At 43.8% G+C, this 19,847-nt stretch overlaps 1 protein-coding gene across 2 annotated transcripts in view; it reads left to right on the plus strand.

The window, feature by feature from the left end:
- The window catches only part of NDFIP2 (Nedd4 family interacting protein 2), a 165,229-nt gene that overhangs the window by 115,769 nt on the left and 29,613 nt on the right, over positions 1-19,847 (plus strand). The gene's annotated exons all lie outside the window — the stretch shown is intronic.

Consider the following 19,847-nt stretch of genomic DNA (forward strand, 5'->3'; position numbering starts at 1 on the left):
TTCCCTTCATGGAAGAATTAACAGCCGAGACTATTTAGGAATTTTGGGCGACCAAGTTCATCCTATGGTTCAAGAACTGTTTCCGGAGGGGAATGCCATCTTTCAAGATGATAATGCCCCAATCCATACAGCTAGAATTGTTAAAGAATGGCACGAGGAACATTCTCATGAAGTTAAGCATCTCATCTGGCCAACACAATCCCCAGACCTCAATATTATTGAGCATTTATGGTCGTTATTAGAGATTCAAGTAAGAAGTCGATTTCCGCTGCCATCATATCTAAAGTACTGGAGGGTGTTTTAACTGAAGAATGGGCGAAAATTCCTTTGGAAACGATTCACAATTTGCATAATTCAATACCTCGGAGAATTGAGGCTGTAATTGCCGCAAAAGGTTGACCTACACCATATTTAAATATATTTTGTTGATTTTTTTAAGGGGTTTCCATTATTTTGTCCAACGCCTGTATATTGGTCTTTTTTTACTTTTACATTCATTTTTAATTAGATTTCTCCCTAACTATGTTATACTGTGCAACATAAAATAACCTTATTTGCTGAAGCAGTTTTTACAACATTGCTATACAGAGATTAGCCACTGTGTGTCACTGTTGTTTCAGCCTTCGCATACATGGTTTATTCTGATTTCATATCCCTATTGAAGTGGAAAGATCTGTATTTTGGCATAAAAGGCCTTGCGATTTTATTTTTTTTCTGAGTTTGCTGGTTTTCCTAGCTTATGAATGCTGAAATTAACACGGTATGTTACTGTGATTTTATGGACATATATGTATAGATTTATACACACATCGATGTAGCCTTTTGTAATACGCAGTGTTTTGAGAGATTGTGTATTACTAATGAGCAGTAATAGCCCTCCTTGCACCAGGGAAGCTGCTTTCATACTGTATTGCTAAATACCTATGCATACCTCTGAAATAGGGAAAAGAAAGCATTTTAGACCAAAAATATATAAGAAGACAACATGCTCCCAGCAACATCTCCAGTTATGAGGCCCTTGGAGAATTTATAAGCAAAAGCCAATATTTCATACCTCTGCAGAGCCTGCAGTGGACACAAAAGAACATTGGAAAAACATTGCAATTTAAAATAGCCAGTGCATCAGTTCTGAGATTTCATGTAAACACCTGTAGCATATAAATTATTATATTTATTTATACAGAGCTACACATAAGACCTTTAAAAGGGGACAAGTGAGTAGAGAAGAGGGGACTGTCCTTTCAAATGAAGGACTGTTGGTACTTATGCATATGAATGCTAAATGCTTACTCTAGGTGGATGTTCTGTTACAAGTGGGACATAGGGACATGTTCCTTGCTCAGTGACATGCCTCTGTGTCCTCTCTGCACTGCTTTCTGTTCCCCCTTCCCTCTGCTGTGCCCCACAAGCAGCTTTTCTGCATCCTAACAAGGGAAGGCGTGTCCTTTGCAGGAGAGTCACTCCTGCAGAATGCCCACTCCAGCATTAGGTACTGTCCATTTTCCACCTTCTCTCTGCCCCTGCCTCGAGCCCTTCCCCACCTCTTTCCGCCCCTTCCCTTCCTCTTGGTGCCGCAGCACAGCTCTCAGCTCTCTGTGTGAGAACTGAGGTGCTGCAGCATCTTGACCTGTGGGGTTGTGGCCATGTTAGAAAAGAAGTAAACTTCCCTTCGACCCAGCGGACGAATGGAGCGACGTAGGACAGCAAGGAGCAGACTTATGGATTCAGAGAGAAGACCTGGTTCAGGTAGTATTTTTTTTTTTTTTTTTTTTTGTATTATCATTCCGCCTCGTGCTCTCTTTAAAGCAAAACTACTGTTAAAGCGGTATAAAACCCTGACATAATATTCAATAAAAACATGTTTTCCTACTTTTTATATGCCCATACGGTTAGCATATTTGCTTTTGTGCATAAGTGTTATTATTCATTTAGAAATTATACGTTCCTAAAGTACACTTATTTTACTCTGAGAGCTGACTTTGTATTTTATTTAGAACGGCTTTAGGGTACGTTTCCACTTGTGCGTTGCGTTTTTGACGCGAAAATCGCGGCAACGAATCAACATGCGGTTTCGTTAGCGTTAGCATGCAGATTTTCACGCGGAATTGCTCGTGGTTTTCGCTATGCGATTTTAACCATGTCAATGCCGGCAAGCATTGACATGGGTTTTTCAGCGGAAACGCTAGGAAAACCGCAGGACTAATACGCTTGCGGTTTTCCTATTTAGTTACATTACCGACGATTCGCGTGCGGGTTTACGGCGTGCGAATTCTGATGGTTCTGCGTGCAGATTTTTCCTGCATGACAAACCGCACAGAATCCCGCACAAGTGGAAACAGTCCCATTATTTTTAATGGGTTATGCGAATCTGCATGCAGAAAACGCATGCAGATTCGCTGTAGTGGAAACGGACCCTAATTCATCCTCTAACTTAATCAGAAAGCATCAGAAAGCATTTATGCTTGTCTGACTTTGTTCAAGGGACCCGGCAGTGTGAGAGAAGGCTTTGTTTACATTTCTCACTTGATACAATTAACCTCCCTGGCGGTATGGACGAGCTGAGTTCGTCCAGCAAAAACTTGCAAAAAACGTTAATGACGAGCTGAGCTCGTCCATGCCGACAGGGAGATTTCCTGTTTCTCTGCCCCGCCGGCTGCATTTTTTTCTTATCAGAGGGATTCCCCAGGATGGCTGGATGCCTGACTGCACGCTGTGGGTAGCGATCTGTGCTACCCACAGCGTGCAGAACAAGCATCCAGCCACCCTAGGGAATCCCTGGGCAGCCAGCGGGGCAGAGAATGTGCGGGGGATCCCCCTTGTATGTGGAGGCTGTGCTGGCAGGGGATCCCCCTCTGTGCGGGCGGGGGGAACCCCTTTATATGGTGGCTGTTGCGGGCAGGGGATCCCCCTCTGTGCGGGCGGGGGGATCCCCCTTCTATTGTGGCTTTTGCAGGCGGGGGGATCCCCCTCTGTGCGGGTGGGGGGACCCCCTTCTATTGTGGCTTTTGCGGGCGGAGGGATCCCCCTCTGTGCGGGTGGGGGGATCCCCCTTCTATTGTGGCTGTTACGGGCGGCCTATCCCCCTCGCCCCGCTCCCTCCCGATGTCCCCCCTCCCGATCTCCTCCCCCCCCCCCCTCTCTAAGCCCATTGAGTAAATAGATTTACTCACCGAGGGCTTTCTCCAGCGACGGCAGCAGCACTTCCTCCTCCATCTCCGAAGTCCCGGTCTCTGTACAGTTACATTACGAGGCTTGGTGACGTCACCAAGTCTCGTAATGTAACTGTACAGAGAACGAGACTTCGGAGATGGAGGAGGAAGTGCTGCTGCCGTCGCTGGAGAAAGCCCTCGGTGAGTAAATCCATTTACTCAATGGGCTTAGAGAGGGGGGGGGGGGAGGAGATCGGGAGGGGGGACATCGGGGGGGAGGGGGAGGAGGGGGATAGGCCACCCGCAAAAGCCACAATAGAAGGGGGATCCCCCCACCCGCACAGAGGGGGATCCCCCCGCCCGCAAAAGCCACCATATAAAGGGGTTCCCCCCGCCCGCACAGAGGGGGATCCCCCGCCAGCACAGCCTCCACATACAAGGGGGATCCCCCGCACATTCTCTGCCCCGCTGGCTGCCCAGGGATTCCCTAGGGTGGCTGGATGCTTGTTCTGCACGCTGTGGGTAGCACAGATCGCTACCCACAGCGTGCTGGGGGGGGGGGGGGGGGGAGGATCGGGAGGGGGACATCTGGCTACCTATAAATCTGGCTAAACACCTGGCTCACTATATACCTGGCTAAACACCTGGCTCACTATATACCTGGCTAAACATCTGGCTCGCTATATACCTGGCTAAACATCTGGCTCGCTATATACCTGGCTAAACATCTGGCTCACTATATACCTGGCTAAACACCTGGCTCACTATATACCTGGCTAAACATCTGGCTCACTATATACCTGGCTAAACATCTGGCTCGCTATATACCTGGCTAAACATCTGGCTCGCTATATACCTCGCTAAACACCTGGCTCACTATATACCTGGCTAACTATACCTGGCTGCACATCTGGCTAACTATACCTGGCTGCACATCTTCTACCTATACATCTGGGTCTTATACTCACCATTGGCATGCTGATCCCTCGTCGCGTACCTCTGATAGCTTCCCCAGTGTCTTCTTCCATGTCCCTTGGCGGATTTTGCTTCTTCCTCAGCGATCACATGTCCCCCGTTGATCGGCGTTGATGACACCAGGGTCACACAGCGTCATCAACATCTTGCAGAAAACACTTTTTTTTTTTAATTGAATTCAATACAATAATCTGTATTAAATTTAATATTAAAAAAAAAATTGGTTGCAAAAAAAAAATGGTTGCAAATTATTGGAAATTAATTGAAACACTTTTTGCACGGAAATCCTGGGGAAACTGAACGCCAGGGTGGTTAAACACAAGATAACATTATGTAAAGTTCGGAAGCGGCCAGCTCTGCTGGAAGGGGAGTGTTAACCCTTTGAATGCAGTTCTAGTAAAAAAAAAATGCTGGTTGTATAGAATATGCTGTAAATAATCTATTAGAGCAAAGTAGAAATGCTGGGTTTCATTCCGCTTTAACATTCACCTGCTGCTCCAATAGATTAACCACGTTATTACTAGTTCTAAGAACACACATTAAAAAGTGCCTGCAGAGATTATTAAGCTTCCTTTCATTTTCCCTTGAGAGCCTTATCCGTTCGCTATATTGATCCAGAGCGCTCAGCTCTCCTGGCAGCTCACAATGATTATCGTAGGTCATATTGGGACTTGGTTTCTCAAGTGACAGTTTGTGGGCGAGTGCTGTTCAGACTTGTCACTAAGTTAGAGACGAGTAAAACACATCTGGTATGTAGCCTCATCTTCCCAGTGATGCTTAGCCTAGGCTGTTTAACTACACATAATTCCAGGTATTATTTCTGCTGACTTCAGAATACACAGTGAACAAATACTCAGCAGCGAAGCACCTTCCAGCAGCACCTGGCAGATTTTACATTGGTCTAAATAGTTTGTGAATTAATATTGTAAAAATGTTATTCAAATTTTCAGTACTGTTCCTTTTTAAAACCAGCATTGAGTGCAGGACCTTTGATTCTTCCTAAAGTCCCCATTTACTACTCCCCCCCCCCCCCCCCTTCTCCCCCTGTTTTTTTTCCCACTATCCCTCTTTTAGCTGTGGTCACTAGAATGCTTGTAAATCACAGCACATCCCAAAATGTACTTACGGTATATCAGCATAAGTCACTTGACTGACCGTATGCTTTACAAAAAATCACAATGATATTGTAAGTCACTGCTAGGCAAACAGATGGTAAGTATGTCATTCTAGTGCTGCTTTATTATGTACTGTAATATATAACAATGGGGTTTCATGAGTAGTAATAATGAGTCCTATAGAAATAGAATGAGAAACTACTCTCTAGCTAATCATAAACTAATTTTAAGGGGAATGTGGTAAGCCGATTTTGATTTGGCATTAGAGTCCACAAGTTTAGTTTAAAGAGAAACTCTGACCAAGAATTGAACTTTATCCCAATCAGATACCCCCTTTTACATGAGAAATCTATTCCTTTTCATAAACGGATCATCAGAGGGCGCTGTATGACTGATATTGTGGTGTAACCCCTCCCACAAGAAACAAGAAAAGTACGTACTCTTGGCAGTTTCCTGTCTGTGAACCCTGTTGCATTGTGGGAAATGGCTGTTTACAGCTGTTTCCAACTGCCAAAAAAGCATGCAGCAGCTACATCACCTGCCAACAGTAAAAATGTCACCTTGTAATAAATGTCAGAATGTAAATCAGGGATTTAAAAGATTTTACAATGGGCAAACACTGACTAAAGCATTTATACATTATTATTGTAAAAATTAAGCACTTTTTTTATTACCTTATTTTCACTGGCGTTCCTCTTTAAGATATTTTGTCAGTACTTCATATTTGTAAGATATGCTCAGGAGAACGGCTTGAGTTGTGGTTTGACCTATGGACATGTCTGTCAAAACTGAATACTGGCAATATTGCACCTGGAGAGATGTCTTTATGGCTGGTCTTATTGCACAATTTTTTTTCTATGTTTGCATATGTCCAAATAAAAGAGCATAGTTTTAGCTGGAGACTTATTTGGTCTGTCTTTTTGTATGATCTAAAAGGTGTTTTGTTGCTTTGACAAACAACCTCTTAAAGTGTAGCTGAGACGAGAAGCGTCTCAGGTTCCATACTTAACTGGGGCTTCCTTAAGCCCCCTTAGGGCCGCTTTCCCCTCGGCATCTCACCAGACGGCTCTGGTCCCCAGCAATTCAGCCCGAAAGCTTGGCCGAGTAGCGCTTTGTCACGCATACACGGCCTGGCAAGGCGCGCTTCCCCGTCACGCTCCTGTCCCTGGGAGCAGTCTGTGCTTTTGGGCTGAATTACTGGGGACCAGAGAGGGTTATGGATGAGCAGCCCTAAGGGGGCTTAAGGAAGTCCCAGGTAGGTAAATATGGTACCTGAGATGCTTCTCATCTTAGGTACACTTTAAGTTCAAATTAGTTTAAGGAAAAACTTAAAGGCAACTAAAAAAAGCAAAATCCGGGGGCTTCCTCCAGCCCCTGGCGGCCGTCCTGTGCCCTTGCCGCAGCTCCGGTGGCTCCTCCCCTGCTCCTCGCCAGGTCGGGTTTCGGGTCGGCTTCTTCTGCGCTCCACCGCGCGGATCACGTGGTCGCAATGATGTTATCAGGATGGTACTGCGCAGGTACAGGCCGCTTAAAAACTGATAAGTTAGTTTGTTGCTCATTTCTGATCGGTTTGCAGAAGAATTAAGTTTTGACCAATTTCCAATCTGGTTGTTTTGATTGGATCATTTGCTGATTGGAAGAGGATATTGGATTGTGTATAGAAAGTTTCAGTCACTTCGAATCATGCTGTATATATTATATCATGCAAAGAAATCTTCTCTACTCTGCTTATGGAATTTAAAGAAAAACACCATTCACTTACATTAAAAGAATTTAAAAACATTAAACTTGATGAAAACCATCATTTTGGTCATCGGGACAGTGCATGCAGTTCAGCCAACTGCAGAGTGCATGACTCACTGCTGCTGGCAGATTGTCAGCCAAGCAATCACAATGATTTTTTCAACCAGCTAAATTCTGTATGGGTTTTATGGGCTTTAAAGCTGACCTGGACTCAGAATTTCCTCTCTGCTCTAAACGATAAGCAACAGCATAACCTTTAAAGAAAAAACATTTCCTTGTTACAGCTGATACAAATCCTGCAATAAATCTGCAGTGTGTATTTCATGCTTTTATGGAAGCAGACATATTGTTAACACGCTGTGTTTCCCAATTAGTTCTCTGCCGTGGCAGCCAACTGACACAACTGAGGGATAACTTTACAACTTGTGCTGAGTCACAGGTGAGGGGGGATTAGACAGGCTAAGCTCTCTAAATACATACAGGATGCATTTCTCTAGGTTTTCCTTCTGTCCTGTGCAAGAGTTCAGGTCCACTTAAAGAGGATGCTGTGGTTGCTGTGAGCTGATAACCCCTAAAAAGGCACAGTTCAGTGATCTGCCAAGGCACTAATTCGTCATACAAAATGAACATAACAGAACAGTTCCTGTGAAAGGAATACACTTCAGCACTTAGAAGTTCAAAGCTATTGTTGTGATGAAGGGCTACTAAAGCTACAAAGTAATCACTTGTGTCATCTGCAAGGTCAGAATTCATGATGCGTCAGGTTTTCACCTTGGTAAGGAGCACAGACTTCTGCTTTGCAGGGAGATCAATAGGAAAGATGGGCACAGCAGGTAGCTGAAATTCTTCAAGTGTTACTGTGCTTGTACTTGTATCTGGCTATAATAAGGCTCTGGCCAGGAACATAGTTTACTTGCATTACTCATTTTAGTTCTATTTTAAGATACGTTAAATGCTATTCCTGTGGTTTACAGCAGTGTTGCTGTTCCATTGCTTCTTTTTTCCCACCTGTATTGAGGAATACAATTTCCAACGTCACTACTGCTTAACATTCTTTTGCACAAGATCTTTTGTGCAAATATTTAGTACACTGAATTTCCTCATGATATATTGTTCATGACAAGTTATCGCTAAGGCGGTAATTCAGTCAATGCAAACTGTGGGTGTTGTACTCATCAAAAAAGGAACAGGTGTTTTTCAGGGGAATAAAAGCCACCCAAGTAGCAACACTACCTCACCAAATGAGGATAAAACCTATATCTCCTAAACATCATCTTCCAACCCCTCCCCTCAACACCGACCTTCAACCTCTTCATCTAACCCTATCCTCACCCTCCTCCTCTAACCCATCCCCTCAACATCTTCTTCTAAACCCTCTACTCAACATCCTTTTTCAACCCCTCTACTAAGCATCCACCTCCAACCCCTTTCCTCAACATCCTCTTCCAATCCCTCTCCTCTACATCTGCTTCAACCCCTGCCCTCAACATCCTCCTTCAACCCCCTGCCCTCAACATACTCTTCCAGCCCCTCTCCTTAACATACTATTCCAACTACTCGCCTTAACTAAGAGTTTTCATCTGCAGAAAGGCCAGTCACAGGATGTTATTTTCATTTGCACCTTTCTGATGAGATTACACAAGCTCAAATGGCCCCAACAGTCAAAATCATTGAGATCACCTTTACACCCCATTCTAGTGTTTAATGCCAACATAACTAAAGGTCCTGACATGTATCTGTGAGAAAACTGAGTACTCAGAGTAAGGCGGCTAATTCCGCGTCCAACATGGCAGCTTGCGCGCATGGGCCTGCATCCACTAGCCTGACGGAGCGCGGAGAAACCGCCGCATGCCCAGTGAACAAGGCGGCGGATTCCGCGTCCGACGCGGCGGTTTGCACGCATGGGCCTACCACTAGCAGTATGGCTGAACGCGGGGAAAGAGCCGCATGCTCTGACAGCAGTGCGGCTGGCCCCGCGTTCAAACCAGCAGATACATTACAACACATGTCTGGTGTGGCTGGGACTGATAGTCCACACAGGTTCAGAAGGAAGCGCGCGCTGAGAGGCAGAGCCTTTATGACAGTCAGAAGGGTGTCAGCTGATCTAGCCGATCAGCTGACAATTCTATCAGGTTTCATTGGTCCAGCACTTGGGGACGCGCCGGAGAGCGCTGGTGTATATATACTGGGTGCTGGTCATTTCTCTGGTGTCTGGCGTTGCGATCACTACGTGGTAGCACTCAGACCTTGTCAGTATCTGTGATATTTTCTGTGTTATTACTTCAGGCTAGTTCCAGGGTGTTGATAATCAAGGAACTCACACCCAAGACTAGAGAACTGTATTACCATTCTGTTATTACTTCAGACTAGTTCCAGGGTGTTGATGATCAAGGAACTCACACCCAAGACTAGGGAACTGTATTATCACTCTGTTATATATCAGACTAGTTCCAGGGTGTTGATGATCACGGAGCTCACACCTAAGACTAGGCATTGTTATTATCTGTTATGACTTTCTGCTTTCCTGACCACTCTCTTGATTTCTGATTTTGTACTTCGCTATATCTGATACTCTGTTGCTGAACCCTGCTTGTCTTAAGGTCCCGAATCTGTCTCCTGTCTTTGTATCTGATCTGTCTGTCTGTTGCCGACCTCGAGAACTATCTTCCCTGTTTGGAGATAGTTCACAGACCTGTCAGTGACACTTCACCATTGGTGTCACTCACTCTCTGGTCCTTCCCACTCTCAGCCTGGCTCCGCCCCTTGGGGAGCATCAGACCATTGGAAGGAACCTGTTCTCTGAGCAGTATCTCTTACTGCCTTGCACCCTCTATACGGGTGCTCTCCTCAAAGTATTACTGTTGCACCAAACACTCATATTACTCAGGTGTCCAGAGGTTAGAAATATATATGATTATCGGTGATACTGCAGATCATCAATAATCGGGTATATATCTGTATTTCCGGTGATACTGCAGTAGGGCTGCACGATTTCTCGGTTTGAAACCGAAACCGCGGTTCCTGTGAAGACGATTTGGGGATCGTCTGTATCCGGCGGTTTTCGGTTTTAAATGAGCGTGGGTGGGAGCGGCGCATCTAGTGCAGAGCAGCACACAGTTCTAGGTAGGTAGGTACGCCGTACGGGACTCGAGGGGCGGATCCAGTGGAAGAAGCAGTGCAGTCCAGTCCGGAGCGGCGCTTCACACACAGCTTCACCAATCGCTGGATAGCAATGGAATGACGGAGGCGGTAGGCGGAGCTGTACGCTCTAGTACAGCTCCGCCTACCGCTGCCGTCATACCATCGCTATTCAGCGATTGGTGAAGCTGTGTGTGAAGCGCCGCTCCGGACTGGACTCTCCTCCCTCCGCTGCCCGGCTCATTAACATCATAATATATGCACTGCTTCTGCCACTGGATCCGCCCCCTGAGTCCCGTACGGCGTACCTACCGACCTATACTGGGCACTTTACTAGCCTCCCTAGCGGTAACCCCGAGTCAGGCTCGGGACAGAAATCCGCAGCTCAGAGCAGTAATCACAAGTTAGATCCATCGGAGGTGTGGAATGTACAGGGCTGCCGCAGATCTATCAAGTGGTATGATTTTTAGGGTATGAAAGCTTGTGAAAAAATTGCAGCACTTTTGTAACAAAAATCTGGAAATAATCATACCGCCAGGAAGGCTAGCTATACTGGGGCACTACCTATTCATACTGGGCAGTGGCACTATACTAGCTATACTGGGTACTATAATGGGGCACTATACTAACTATACTGGGGCACTATACTAACTATACTGGGGCACTATACTAACTATACTGGGGCACTATACTAGCTATACTGGGGCACTATACTAGCTTTATTGGGGCACTATACTAGCTATATTGGGGCACTATACTAGCTATACTGGGGCACTATACTAGCTATACTGGGGCACTATAGTAGCTATACTGGTGCACTATAGTAGTTATACTGGGGCACTAGACTAGCTATACTGGGGCACTAGACTAGCTATACTGGGGCACTAGACTAGCTATACTGGGGCACTAGACTAGCTATACTGGGGCACTAGACTAGCTATACTGGGGCACTAGACTAGCTATACTGGGGCACTAGACTAGCTATACTGGGGCACTATACTGGCTATTCTGGGGCACTATACTAGCTATACTGGGGCACTATAGTAGCTATACTGGGGCACTAGACTAGCTATACTGGGGTGCTATACTGGCTATACTGGGGCACTATACTAGCTATACTGGGACACTATGCTAGCTATACTGGGGCACCATGCTAGCCATACTGGGGTAACTAAACTCCCTATACTGGGGCAACTATGCTAGCTATGCCGCCAAGCCCCCCCCCCCCCCCCCCCCCCCCCAAAAAAAGGAAATTTTTTTTTTACCCAAAATCGTGCAGCCCTATACTGCAGATCACCGATGATCAGATCCTCTCTGTTACACCGATCGTTACAGTATCTACATGAGTTTATACTTTGCTGCTACTTAATTGGATAAGTTGAGTAGTTAATTGTGTGTATAAGTGGTTGCACAGGTGTTCCTAATATTTAAGCCAGTTATTTGACCCGTCCAAACCATAGGACAATATTTAGCAACACTTGATTTGATACAGTTCTGGTTTAAGCTAGGTACATACAGTACAGACCAAAAGTTTGGACACACTTTCTCATTCAAAGAGTTTTCATTATTTTCATGACTATGGACATTGTAGATTCACACTGAAGGCATCCAAACTATGAATTAACACATGTGGAAGTATAGTACATAACCAAAAAGTATGAAACAACTGAAAATGTCATATTCTAGGTTCTTTGAAGTAGGCACCTTTTGCTTTGATTACTGCTTTGCACACTCTAGGAATTCTCTTGATGAGCTTCAAGAGGTAGTCACCTGAAATGGTCTTCCAACAGTCTTGAAGGAGTTCCCAGAGATGCTTAGCACTTGTTGGCCCTTTTGCCTTCACTCTTTGGTCCAGTTCACCCCAAACCATCTCGATTGGGTTCAGGTCTGGTGACTGTGGAGGCCAGGTCATCTGGTGCAGCACCCCAGCACTCTCCTTCCTGGTCAAATAGCCCTTACACAGTCTGGAGGTGTGTTTGGGGTCATTGTCCTGTTGAAAAATAAATGATGGTGCAACTAAACGCAAACCGGATGGAATAGCATGCCGCTGCAAGATGCTATGGTAGCCATTCTGGTTCAGTATGCCTTCAATTTTGAATACATCCTCAACAATGTCACCAGCAAAGCACCCCCACACCATCACACCTCCTCCATGCTTCACGGTGGGAACCCGGCATGTAGAGACCATCCGTTCACCTTTTCTGCGTTGCACAAAGACACGGTGGTTGGAACCAAAAATCTCAAATTTGGACTCGTCAGACCAAAGCACACAGAAAACCTGCAATTTCTGAGGCTGGTTACTCTGATGAACTTATCCTCCACAACAAAGGTGACTCTTGGTCTTCCTTTCCCTGGGGCGGTCCACATGTGAGCCAGTTTCTTTGTAGCGTTTGATGGTTTTTGAGACTGCACTTGGGGACACTTTCAAAGTTTTCCCAATTTTTTTGGACTGACTGACCTTCATTTCTTAAAGTAATGATGGCCACTTGTTTTTCACAGCCTATTCAGTAGGACTATCAGCTGTGTATCTACCTGACTTCTCCACAACGCAACTGATGGTCCATTTATAAGACAAGAATCCCACTTATTAAACCTGACAGGACACACCTGTGAAGTGAAAACCATTTCAGGTGACTACATCTTGAAGCTCATCAAGAGAATGCCAAGAGTGTGCAAAGCAATAATCAAAGCAAAAGGTGGCTACTTTGAAGAACCTAGATTATGACATTTTCAGTTGTTTCACACTTTTTGGTTATGTACTATACTTCCACATGTGTTAATTCATAGTTTGGATGCCTTCAGTGTGAATCTACAATGTTCATAGTCATGAAAATAAAGAAAACTCTTTGAATGAGAAGGTATGTCCAAATGTTTGGTCTGTACTGTATGTTGGATTGAACTCAGCCAGGGTGGCTGATAAACACTGTCTTAGGTGGGAATCAAATGTGTGCACAGGAATTCCCTCCCCTCCAAACTTCCCCTGACAGAAGTCTCTCCATTGTGCGCTGTCCCTCCTCCCCACTCCATAGTAACAGATGCGTCGCTAGCCTCTAAGTTAGGCTTGGTTCACATTAGAAAATATGAGCCAAACGGATCCGGTGAGCGGATTCGGTCTCCGCTTCACTGGATCTGGATGACTCTGTGCACATTGGCAATTGGATTGTGAAAACTGATCTGATCACTGATGAATCGGATCGATTTTCACTCAGTTTGCCAGTAAATACATAACTAATGGCAGGGGCAGAGGCTTCTTCTTCTTGCGCTGTGATTACACAGCCCATCATGTGACTGGCCACATGACGCGTCATGTAGTCACATGACGCGTCATGTAGTCACATGACACGTCATGTAGTCACATGAGACGGAAGAAGACTGACGCCTCTACTGCCAGCCTTTAGGTATGTATTTAGGGCCGTATCCGTATCAACGGACACATGTGAACGGTCCAATAGGTTAACATTGGATCATTTCACCTCCGTTCTGTTTGTACAGTATGCGCTCCGGTTACGTTCCGTAAAAAACGCAGATGTGAACCTGGCCTTAGTGATATGTCTGTACAGAAGTTTTGCAGATGGATCAAATCCCACATCTTGGCGGTTGACGTTCCATGTACATGGGTACAAGACTTATTACCGTAAGTCATTTTAATTGCTTCCCATTTTAAAGCCTTATTTCTATAACTGTAAGTAAAAACAATGCACAGTACTTAAATGTTGCATCTTCTATATTCCATATAATACATACCAAATTGTCAGTTAGAAATACAATGTGTACATTAATAACATAAATAAAATGGCATATAAAAGCACCACAGCGTCTGGCAAGTTTAAGCATTTGCATTCCCTCTGTGCTGCTTTTCTGCTTTTTATTAGAACATTGTAAAGTAACAGTGTGGCGTCAAGGACATTCTAAAATCGTCAATACGCTGTTAGTTAAGCTAGAACAGATATTCAGCCATTATTAATAAAAAGCCATATCGAATCTTATCAAGGGAAGCAGGTAACACAATCTGTTTTGTTCTGTACGGTGTACCGTATATTTCATTTAAAGCAAATTTGTACAGACTGGGAACAAAAACTGTTCAAAAATTGTATTCAGATAATGTCTTTTAAGAAGCTATTTAAGCGCCTGGTACAAGAAGTGTGAGAACGATGAATGCTAAAGACGTTTGATGGGTCGTGTTATCAGTGAAGCGTACAGCCTACTGTGGTATCAATCAAAGTGTGCCTATTCATATTCCCTTATCGCACAGAGGACAAAACTATCTACCGTGGCCAGCAACAGGGCCGAAACGCCACTTCAAGGTTCATTTAGCCATGTTCTGCTCTCTGCTGGGAACCAAATACAGGAGCATCTAGTTTGAAAATGAAAGACTTTAATGAGTCTGAGGATTTTGAGGTCGGCATCCTTGGCGGCAGTTAGCAGTGGGGGGTTTGCTCAAGGTCAAAAGTTTCTCTGTAAAGGAACATCCCGTTTTGATAAGATTAAAGTAGTGTGACTTTGGTGCTAATGTGCACAGTGCTGAGAAATCCTCAGGCCATGAAGACAGTGCAAAGCAATATGCCAGGAATTTGTCAGGAAACAAATGCATGTTCAAAGTATTATCAGCATATTCTACATAGTAAGCAACAGGTCAGTGTTGCTTCTGAAGAGACAGATAATGATATAAACAAGCAAATTCTTATGTCTTTTGGGCAATATGGTAATGAGAACTATATACTAGAGTCTGCAGTCTAAACACATTCTCCAGCTGTTACAAGGGGAGGTCTTCTCTCCCTGTATGATTTTGGATGTAATTTATATTTTGGATACTATAGCAAAATGGGAAGAAAAACATCTGCTGTATCATGAGGAATGGGACTGCAAAGAGAATAGATGCACAGTTCATTATTACTAAAAGGAGACTCTGCATCCTATCCGCAAGCAATTTCAAAAGCCAGTGTGTGATGTGCTCTTCTAATACTGGGTGGGTCAAATAAAAAAAATGGGGCAATATTGTTTAGTAAATAGTTTTAAAATGCGGTTATCACAATGCACTGGGTATCAGTGCTGCAACATTCTCTTTCAAGCTACTTGTGCTCTTTGCTTCGCTATTTTTGCACACCACTAACCTTAAAGAGACTCTAACAAAATTTTCAGCCTTATTTCTTCTATTCTATAAGTTCCTATACCTATTCTAATGTGCTCTGGATTACTGCAGCCTTTTCTAGTTGCACGGTCTCTGTAATATATCTAATGTTCTTTTCCTTGTCAAGCATTGTCGATCCTGGGAGGAATGGGCTGCCTCTGTTGTAATGAATACAATTTATGCACGCCCCCTGCAGGCTCTGTGTGCTTTGTTTACCTTTCACAGACAGTGCCTCTGCTCTCAATTTCAGCTTGTCTGAGGGGGAAGGGAGCTACCCGTGCTGAGAAACTGTGAGAATCTTTGACTGGAGTTCACCATGTAATAAAAACTTGTAGTATACTGTAACATGAGACACACACACACACACACACACACACACACACACACACACACACACACACACACACACACACACACCACTTCCTGGTTAGCGGACATGATTTTTGTTTGTAAACACTGCCTAAAACTGGTGATTAAAAGCCAGGATCGCGGCGGGGAGCGGAGGAAATGGTAAAGATCACAGTGACTCGATTGGTATGTTTTTTTATTGTACAAATCGGACAGTACAGATTATCTTTAAACCTATATCTAAACCTACATACAGACGTCTTACCTCGGGTCCTCAAACTACAGCTTGAGCCTTCTTTATTGGCCCCTGAAGTAGTTGTACATATGGCATGAAAGCTGAATGTACAAATCCTATGAGGTCATGTGGCCCCAGCAGATTGATATGAGTTTTATTACGTTGGTCTCCAGTTGTCCTATTAGACGAAAGGGAGGGCTGATGTCAAAGCAGGTGGGATGAGCATGGTCATTGCTGCAGGGTGTACATGATTCCTGTTATTACAATATCTGGGGGTCACTCTGCCTAATGGGGGAGTGATTGCTCTCTAATATTTGGGATCACTCTCCATAGAATTTCAGGGTCCCTCTGCCTAACATCTGAGGGTTACGCTGGCTAACATTTTTGTGTCACTGTGTCTAACATTTTGGTGTCACTTTGCCTACTATTTTAGGCATACAGCATATTGTTTTTTGGGGTCTTGCTACTTATTTGGGAGAACTTTGCATATTGTTTTTCTTTGGGCATACTGTGTATTTATGTTTCATTGGGACACTCTGCCTGACTATGATATTTGGATGGACACACTGCCTAATATTGTATAGGGAGGACCTTTGCTAAAATTATGTCATGTTGGGGAGGGGACACTACCTCCCTATGTTGTCTATTACTGAAATGTACAATGCTGCCCATAATTATTTATACCTCTGCCAAATTTTGACTTAAAGTTACTTTTATTAAACCAGCAAGTAATGTTTTGATGGGAAATGACATACCGGTAGGTGTTTCCCAGAAGATAAGACGATGTACAAGAGGAATTATTGTGGGAAAAAAATTTTCACAGCTTTTATTTACTTTTGAGCAAAAAGTGTCCAGTCCAAAATGATGTATACCCTTCACAAACTGTCATAGCCTGTGGAAAAATCCAAAGAGCTATACCATTCCAATAGTCCAAGCTGCTATAAAGCATCCAAATTACCCTGATTATTTGGAAACAGCTGTTTTAATCAACTCAAAAGGTGAAAACAGTAGCTCTCTGCAGTTGGTTTGTGGACAGTCATGGGTAAGACAAAAGAGCTCAGTGGGGACCTGCTGCTGCACATTGTGGCTGCTCACAAATCAGAAAAGGGCTACAAGGCCATTTCTAAATGTTTTCAAGTTCCAGTGGCTACAGTGCAAAGTATTATTAACCACTTAATCCTATCTGGACGGATATATCCGTCCAGTACACTGCTGCTGCTTCCTGGTGCGCACGGTCGCACGCGCTCCTGCCACCTTCCGTTAGCCCAGAGATCAATGAATGGGAACAAAGTTCCCATTCATTGATCTATGTCCCCGTATGAAAATAAGACACAGTCAACGAGACGTCTCCGTCTTTCACAAATCCTCTTCTCAACCCATCCACTCATTACTTACGCTTTTCGGAGGAATTTCCCACGTACAGAAGTGAGCTGCGAGGGCATCTTGTGGCCAAATAGTAAAATTACATCTGGAAATAAAAATTTCAAGATAATGATATTTTTTTTACTTTTAAAATTGGCCCCTTACCTCCCACACTCCCGGATAGGTACACACATTTTTTTTTTGTAAAATAAATAAAAAATATGCAATTAAAAAAATTGCATAAATATTTACCTTAGGGACGGAACTTTTTTTTTAATATGTATATAGTAAGGTATAGTACTGTTATTTTTTAAATTATGGGTTTTTAAAAAGTGATGGACGCAAAGCTGAAAAAATGCACCGTTATTTCCAAATAAAATATCAGCGCCATACATTGTGATAGGGACATAATTTAAACGGTGTAATAACCGGGACAAATGTTAAAATAAAAAAGCATGGGTTTTAATTACGGTAGCAAAACTGAGAGATTATTAATTTTTTCAATTTCTTTTTCTTAATCTTCCTATTAAAATGGATTGATTATTAAATAATTCTTAGCAAAATGTACCACCCAAAGAAAGCCTTAATGATGGCGGAAAAAAACAAGATATAGATCATTTCATTATGATAAGTAGTGATAACGTTATTGGCGAATGAATGGGAGGTGAAAGTTTCTCAGATGCATACGGTAAAACCACACTGAAGGCTGAAGTGGTGAAAAACTTCAAGATGCTCCGCATTGTGGAAAATCTCAGAGGATGTGGTCGGAAGCCAAAAGTGACACCTTATTCCACAAGGATCACCACCAAGGCCATCCTGGTGAATCTGGGCTCTGCTGGTGGCAATGTCTCAAGGCAGAGAATCCAACGGACACTGCACACTGCTGGGTTCCACGAATGCAGACCAAGGAGAATGCCACTTCTCCCGGTAAAGGCACACAAAAAGCTTGCTTGGCCTTTGCAAATGCTCACCTGGACAGAAGACGACTTCCGGTCTTCTGTGTTATGGTCAGATGAAACAAAAATTTAATTGTTTGGTCACAAGAAGCCTTCAACCCAAAGAACACCATCTCCACTGTCAAACCAATGGATCAGGGAACCTAATCACAGTAAACGGCACAATGAAAAAATAGCAATACATGAGGTTTCTCAACGACAACATCAGGCAGTCTGCAGAGAAACTTGGCCTTGTGCACCAGTGGACATTTCAGCATGACTATGACCAAAACACACAGCAAAAGTGGTGAAGAAATGGTTAGCAGACAACAACATTAACGTTTTGGAGTGGCCCATCCAGAGTCCTGACTTGAATCCAATTGAGAATCTGCTGAGCTAGCTAAAGATCAGGGTGATGGCAAGAAGACCCTTAAACCTGAAAAATTTGGAGCTCATTGCTAAAGATGAATGGGCAAAAATACCTGTGGAGACAAAAAAGCTGGTCTGCAATTCTAGGAAGCGTTTGATTGCTGTAATAGCCAATAAAGGCTTTTCTTTTGATTATTGAGAAGGGTATGAATAATTTTGGCCTGGACACATTTTGCTCAAATGTAAATAAAAGGTGAGAAATGATTTCTTGCCTCAATGCCTTTTGTACATCGTCTTAATATCTTTTGGGAGACACATATATCCTTTCCCATCAAAAAATGACTTGCTGGTTGAATAAAAGTATCTAAGTCAAAATTTGCCAGGGGTATGAATTATGGGCAGCACTGTACCTGCCATGCGATACCTATGTGGCATTGCTATCTGCTTGTTTGGTGTAATGTGCATATGATTGGAATTTGCCAGTCTTTTGGTAACATCTGTGTAGCAAAGAACAAATCAGGCACTGCTCCAGTAGGCTGACAAAAGCTGTGTGAGATTCATAGTAAATAAAGAAGTAGAGCCACAAGGTGACACATGACAAGTCCCAGAGCTTGATGGATATACAGGCTGGTGGGTGCTAAGGGATGAAATGGAACATCTAACAGCTGTTTCACATTTCCTGGCGGTTGTTCACAGCAGATGCTGTTATATCCACTACATATTGTTGATATCTGCTTACCTTTAGTGTTTGCACATCACTGAAATTTGCCTAAATACAATAGTTTTTTTTTCTAAAATCCTTGTAACGTTTTCTCAAATAGGTCATAATGGGGGGGGGGGGGGGGTGTTTCTGTGTGGCTGATATCGTGTCGAAACCCCACCCAGAGTGTGATGTCATGAACATGGTCCTGACAGTTTGTGGTCAGTGAAACTCGTTGCCTTGTGGGAAATAGCGGCGTTTTCCAACTGCCAAGCAACCAATATCTCCCTCTGTGCATAGAACTCTCAGTAACGAACATTCCGTACAGATCACCTGGCAGAACTAAAGATGTCACCACCAGTGATACATTTCAGAATGTAAATAAGTTTAAGGGCTGGTTCACACTGGAGCGATTCTTCAGCGCTTTGCTGATTGCTGGCGATCAGCAAAGCGATGCTGCAATGTATCCCTATGGATACATTCACACTGCAGCGGTTGTGATTTCGATTATTTGCAAACGTGCTGCATGCAGTGTTTTGGGGCGATTGCTCTGTGATTCCCGTTCTATTTATCGGAATCACAAGCGTGAATCGCGGCAAATTGCAAGATTTGGGCTTCCGAATCGCGGATGCAAACGCGCCGAATGTGAA

Source organism: Hyperolius riggenbachi, chromosome 2 (assembly GCF_040937935.1).
Source record: "Hyperolius riggenbachi isolate aHypRig1 chromosome 2, aHypRig1.pri, whole genome shotgun sequence".
Taxonomy (NCBI): domain Eukaryota; kingdom Metazoa; phylum Chordata; class Amphibia; order Anura; family Hyperoliidae; genus Hyperolius; species Hyperolius riggenbachi.